Here is a 6,468-nt window from a genome sequence, read left to right as displayed (position 1 = left end):
TATTTACTGTTATATTCCCATAGATCAACGTGATGATGTTTATTATATTGCTCTTTTTTTCTGCTTGTTTTCTCTTTTTTCTTTCTCAACAGGTGATCCAGGTGATTGATATATGTATTTTTTGTCTGCTTATTTTGTTGGTTTTTGTTTTTTGCCCTTTATCATCGTTCCTCTTCCCCGCTGTTTTTCTTTCCCTCTTTCTTTCTCCCCTTTCTTTTCCCCAGTCAAGTCTGTCCCGTATTTAGCAAGTGAAAATAAAATAAAATAAAATAAACAATAAAAGGTGAATCAAATAGACCATTACGGCAATCTGGGATGGTCCATTTAGTAAAGTAAATCCGTTGGGCATCTTTCTTCGCCTTTAGACAATAATTCTGATGGCAAAAGAGCCAAACGGGACAGGCAAAAATAAATAAATAAATAAATAAATAAAGCAATGTTCTGGACTGCCACAATATGAATTCTAACAGTTATCAAAAAGGGCTGTCAGATGTGTACCAACCCAGACTTCTGCACAACACAATTAATGGTCCCAACCCCATTATTACGGCAAGAAATTCCACAAATGAACACCTGATTCACTAACTGGTGACTACATCAATGAAGCTCACTGAGAAAAGGCCAAGGGTTTGCGGCGCTCACAACAATGCAAAAGGTAGCTACTTTTGAGAAATCTAAAATATAATACATTGAGAGTTATTTATCAAAATTTTCTTTACTATATAATTCAATATATCTTGCTTGATATATTGGATGTCTTCAATATGTATCTACAATGTAGAAAGTAGTACAAATAAAGACAAATCATTAAATGAGAAAGTCTGTCCAAACTTTTGACTGGTAGTGTAAGATCTTGTAGTGTCACCATCTCATAAAATAAGCCACTTATGGGTGGTCAAAGGAGCTTGCAAAGAAAAGCGTCTGGACTTCTTTAAGTTACTTGAAGACATTTCCCCTCTCATCCGAGAAGCTTCTTCAGTTCTAAGGTCAAATGGTGGAGAGTCCCAGATATAAGCCTAGTGGGAGTATCCCCCCACAGAGGGACAAAAGGACCCCCTGATGAGCCTCTAATCGCCTGAGCCAAGGTGTGAAAATGGGTGTGGGTCCCAATCAGCCAGAGTTTCGGGTGAGTTCATTGTGAAACCTGGCCCCACCTTATCATGCGAATTCCCAAGATCAGATGGCCCAGGATGTGAGTGGGCGTTAAGGCGTCTGGTGAGGGAACTCAAAACTGGATTATAGATGGCAGAGAGTTGGTGTCGTAAACCACCGCCTCTGTTCAAAGATGGTCGCTCACAGTGGACATAGATGGCTTCTTTCACTCCTCTTTCAAACCATCTGTCCTCTCTGTCCAAAATGTGAACATTGGCATCCTCGAAAGAGTGTCCTTTATCCTTAAGATGCAGATGGACTGCTGAGTCTTCTCCTGTGGAGGTGGCTCTTCTGTGTTGTGCCATGCGCTTGTGAAGTGGCTGTTTGGTCTGTCCAATGTAGAGGTCTGGGTATTCCTCGCTGCACTGTACAGCATACACCACATTGTTAAGTCTGTGTTTTGGCGTTTTGTCTTTCGGGTGAACCAGTTTTTGTCTGAGTGTGTTGCTGGGTCTGAAATGCACCGGGATGTCATGCTTGGAGAAAACTCTCCTGAGTTTTTCTGATACACCGGCTATATATATATATACACCCTCTCCCACCCTATGGGAGATGCCCCCAAGGGTGGTGGAGAATGACCGAGCTAAAATCCTGTGGGACTTCCAGATACAGACGGACAAAATGGTGGTGGCTAACCAACCGGACATAGTGGTGGTAGACAAACAGAAGAAGACGGCCGTAGTGATCGATGTAGCGGTTCCGAATGACAGCAATATCAGGAAGAAGGAACATGAGAAGCTGGAGAAATACCAAGGGCTCAGAGAAGAGCTCGAGAGGATGTGGAGGGTGAAGGTAACAGTAGTCCCCGTGGTAATCGGAGCACTAGGTGCGGTGACTCCCAAGCTAGGCGAGTGGCTTCAGCAGATCCCGGGAACAACATCGGAGATCTCTGTCCAGAAGAGCGCAGTCCTGGGAACAGCTAAGATACTGCGCAGGACCCTCAAGCTCCCAGGCCTCTGGTAGAGGACCCGAGCTTGAAGGATAAACCGCCCGCAGGGGCGTGCTGGGTGTTTTTTTTGTTTTGTTTTTATATATGTGTATGTATATGCATGTATGTAGTGAGCAATCAGAACAATCAGATCTGGAATTTGGGAAATTAAACTTTTTTGTGTGTTCTTTACCAATTTAAATGCAAACCTGTGTTTCCTTTCCATTCATGTTCATTGCTGTCATTGTGTCACAAAGGTTTTATGTTTACATTTGATATTTGAATATTCTTAAGACTGAGGTTTGTTAATATGACTTCGATGTGTTACTAAGATTCCCAACTTTGCAGATTGAGCATCACAGTAAATGTTTTAGTGGTTACTGATCCGTTTAAGCTTTATTAGGAAAACCTCTCCCTAATTGTAGTGATCTACTTATCTAAATGCCATCAAATACCAGTGTTAAAAAACTATTTTTGGTAACTTGCTTTTTAAATTTTGTTTACATATAAATAAGATAACCTTTATTAGTCCCACGCGTGGGACATTTTTTGGGTTAGAATGACAATGCCATGGTCCTGGGTCATTTTGACCCAGCGTTCTTAGTTTTCCTGTCGTTTTGTATTTTGTTCTTTATGTTCCCAGGATTGTTTGGTTTGGTTTCTTTGGATTCTCCCTGTGTCCGTGCTTATATTGTGGTGTTTGTTCTGGTACCGTGTTCCCACTCCTTGTGTTCTCCTCATCCCCTCATGTATTCCTTCATGTTCTCTGCCTCTCTCTCTGCCTCTCTCTGTGTTATGTTTAAGGTCTGTGTGTTGGTGTCAGTGTTTTCAGTTTCGTGTCCTCTCCGTGCTATCATAAGTAATTGTCCTCAGCTGTGTTCCCCGTGTGTTCCCACTTCCCTCATTACCTTCTGTGCATTTATGTCAGAGTATCCCTTTGTTCCATGTTGCGTCGTCCCTCTTGCTGTGTGGATCTCCCTGTGTGCCTCTCTATAAAGTGTAGTTTATATTTTCCCTAGTGTAGTTTAGTGTTGTATTCGTGCCAGCCAATAAAGCTGTTATTTTGAGTTAATCCCTTCAGTCCAGCGCCTGGATTTTGGGTCCAACTCCTGCCTGCCACACAGCGCTTCTTGACAGCCGACCTTTGCCAGCGCCATCTTACCCTTCCGACTATACATACATTACACAACATCACATGAGGAAGACAGGTCAGAGAGGTATAACAATGGAAAATGCACAACATGAGGAAAGACGAGGAGAAATAATAACTCCCCCCAGACTGAGCTCCAACAGGGAGATCAGTTTGAGAAGAGAAAAAAAAAAACACCTGAGCACACAGCACATGTGTTTGGTTAGTGCTTGTTTTGGGTAGTGTGAACAAACTGTTTCTAATTTTACAGTTGGTCTAATGTCCGTCACTAGTCACCAGGTCTCTCAATTCCCGTTGTTCTTCTTCAAGATGTTATCCATATAGCAGGGCCATGAACGTCTCCTGGATCTCATTCATATTGCGTTTAAAAACACAGAGTACTCACAGCTTTGCCCATTGTCTATCATGGCGGCTACAGCCTTGTGGGATTTTGAACAGCTGTAGCCGCTTCTTGTTCATCAGGTCCGAGCCAGCTTCAATCAGCCAGAACTCTGTTATCGTGGTTCCAAATTGGTAGATGTTGTTCAATGTCTTCCATCGAGAGTGTTGCCAGACACACGTCGCAACCGACCATTGAGTATCCAGCAGAAAACGTTTCCGCAGGAAAATCAGGCTCTCCCATTCCCCGGGGGTTGTCAGTTTCGTTAAGGGACCAGTTGATAAAATCCATACAACTAAATTACATTATGTTTTATAATCGTTGAACTTGAGATTTCTGGTACAACACTTAACATAAACACTTTATACATATATGATTCAAAAATAATTAATTAACACTTCCTGTAATGCAGTTAAAATCAGCCCAACTTTAATTTTCAAATATAAAAATGTATATTTGCCAACACACTGGACACCCTTCTGCTGAACAATGACAAGTATATTGCCACAAATGCAGCTGGTGTTATTTAATAACACTTTAAACATGATCAAATTTCAGATTTATATTTATTTTTTTAAACGATTTAAACTTTAAAAACCTTAAAATGAAACAAGTCTGAAATTTAATTATTCTGAAACTAGGTTTAGGCTTCTCAAACTTTGTATTGCAAGTTACATTACTGATATAATCAATATAAAATGTATTTATTTTTCAGCCACAAGTACAGTCTCTAGCTCAATCAACACAGTTGTTTAACAATCAAACACAGATGCTTGTTACATTGTAACATTTGTAATGGTGTTTTGTTTCTCCGTCCTGGCATTACTGCCTAAATGGCTGTCATGGATTTAGGTGATACAAATGCAATGATGAAAGTCTTTAACATTGTTGTAATTTCCCTTAAGTACAGTGGAAGTGGATGTGGGTTTGAGATGCAATGACTGTGAACCTGCATTTGGCCATCTTCACTGATAACACCATCTGAGATGGAGAGCTCATCTGTCCTGGTGTCCTGCAAGGAAACAATCATATTCTTTAGAAAATTAAGTGATATTTCCATAAAAAAATGTTTCTGCATCTGCTGTAGAACAGATCTTAAGTTTGACAATCTGCATTATTACACTATTACCAAAGAAATACTGTAACTTTGACATAAACAATTATGCCATCCATACACCCATCAATTTTCTTACACTTATCTGCAAGGAAGCTGGCAGCCTAAATAAAGAATCCCCTCCCTCTCCCCTCCTCCAGTGAAATTCCAGCAGGTCCTGGTTCTGCTCCGGGGCCTTTCGTGTTAGCACATGGCCAGAAGACTTCACCCAACAGACGCACAGGAATCATTCTTGTCAGATGTCTGTACCACCACAACAGTCCATTTGTCGATAGCTTGTTCCCCTCTTTGCTCACTCATGAACAACAGCCTGACATACATAAAGTCCTCCACTTGAGGCAGCAACTCATCCCTGATGTAGATTGGGCACTTCATTCTTTTCCTGCTGAGGGCCATGAACACAGAGTTGATGATTAATATTCCCACCGCTCCATACTCAGCTGTGAACTGCTCCAGAGATAGCCGGATCCACCACCTGATGGTTATCCAAGCCCAACAGGACCCCTCGTCAGCTTGATGGTAATTACGACCACGACAGGCATCAACCACCTTGTGGCCACTGCTCCTTGCAGCAGCAACCAGCTATGGAAGTGCAGAACTACCTAGCCTCCCTCAGAATGCTGTGAAACTGGGAGTTGATGATCTGCTGAACTGGGGTCTCTGTCAGGCATCCTCAGTGCACCGTCACTATACAATTGGGCTTGCCAGGTCTGTCCAGCATGCTCCTTCACCACCTGATCAAACTGACCTGTGAGTTTTGATCAGTTGACAGCTCAGCCCCTGTCTTCACTGAGTGTAAATAACATACAGCTGCAGATAGCCAAGCTGTGCATTGAGATGAGTATCTTTCAACCTCCTGCACTCACTCCCCACTGGAGAGATGACATTCAGTGTCCCACTTGTGAGTCTTGATAACCCTGACCACCATCCAACACACATTAATGTCGTGAAAGCTTATTTTTAAAAAGGGCTACGCAAAAATCGCCACTAAATTTTATTTCTGGTGATCTGCTGAATAATTTGGGCACAAAAAATAATTTTGCTGTTCAAAAACAGCGGATATGGGATATGATCTTTCAAAAACTTCAGACCAAACTGTTGTTGTTTGTATTTACTTACACAGCATGTCTCGCAGAATGTACTGGAGCAGCAACAGCATAGAGCAGTCATATCTCAAGTCCAAAAACAGAAGAAAGGGAAAGATCAGTAAAGCCAGCACACAAATAAAGCGAGAAGTTAAGGTCTAAAGTATGATTAAAGTTTAGCATGATTAACATAAATGACACTGAAGATTACTAATATTTTGGCAAATCAAAATACTTACCACTTAGTTGATGTCTTTCTTTCCAAAAGCTCCTTTTCTAGACATGTAAGAGTTTTATGTATTTTGGGTGCTGGTCTGAGCATCAAACAAACTAAAAAAGCAAGTAGAGGGAGAAAAAAAACAGAAAATTGTTTATTAGCTGACTTGATCCTTTGATTTGAACTTATAACACAGAAAGTCAATATACTTGTCATACAACCAAATTACACTAACACATATAGTACTTGTTAATAAAATTAGCGATTTAAAATCCACCACTATGTCTAAATGGTTTTCTAAATGTGTGGTATTGTGACATTTTTATTTCTGTATTTGGCATTACAATTTCTAATAAGCACTGACCAGATAAAGCATGTGGCATTGTTTATCATAGACTACCCCAAAATGTTTCTGATTCTGATTGTGGATATAGAATTTAACT

At 40.9% G+C, this 6,468-nt stretch overlaps 1 long non-coding RNA gene across 1 annotated transcript; it reads right to left on the bottom strand.

Moving 5' to 3' along the window:
- Positions 1–4,156: 4,156 nt before the first annotated feature.
- On the bottom strand, positions 4,157–6,131 carry LOC146703035 (uncharacterized). Its single transcript, XR_014921941.1, has 3 exons — positions 6,048–6,131; positions 5,843–5,895; positions 4,157–4,621 (listed from the first exon to the last, which is right to left on the bottom strand). It is a non-coding gene; the product is annotated as an uncharacterized LOC146703035 (long non-coding RNA).
- Between the last annotated feature and the right edge of the window lie 337 nt (positions 6,132–6,468).

Source organism: Copadichromis virginalis, linkage group LG8 (assembly GCF_057382275.1).
Source record: "Copadichromis virginalis isolate Kocher_CV1m ecotype Utaka linkage group LG8, C_Virginalis_male_GT1.1, whole genome shotgun sequence".
NCBI classification, from domain to species: domain Eukaryota; kingdom Metazoa; phylum Chordata; class Actinopteri; order Cichliformes; family Cichlidae; genus Copadichromis; species Copadichromis virginalis.
This window is presented reverse-complemented; position numbering and strand designations above follow the sequence as displayed.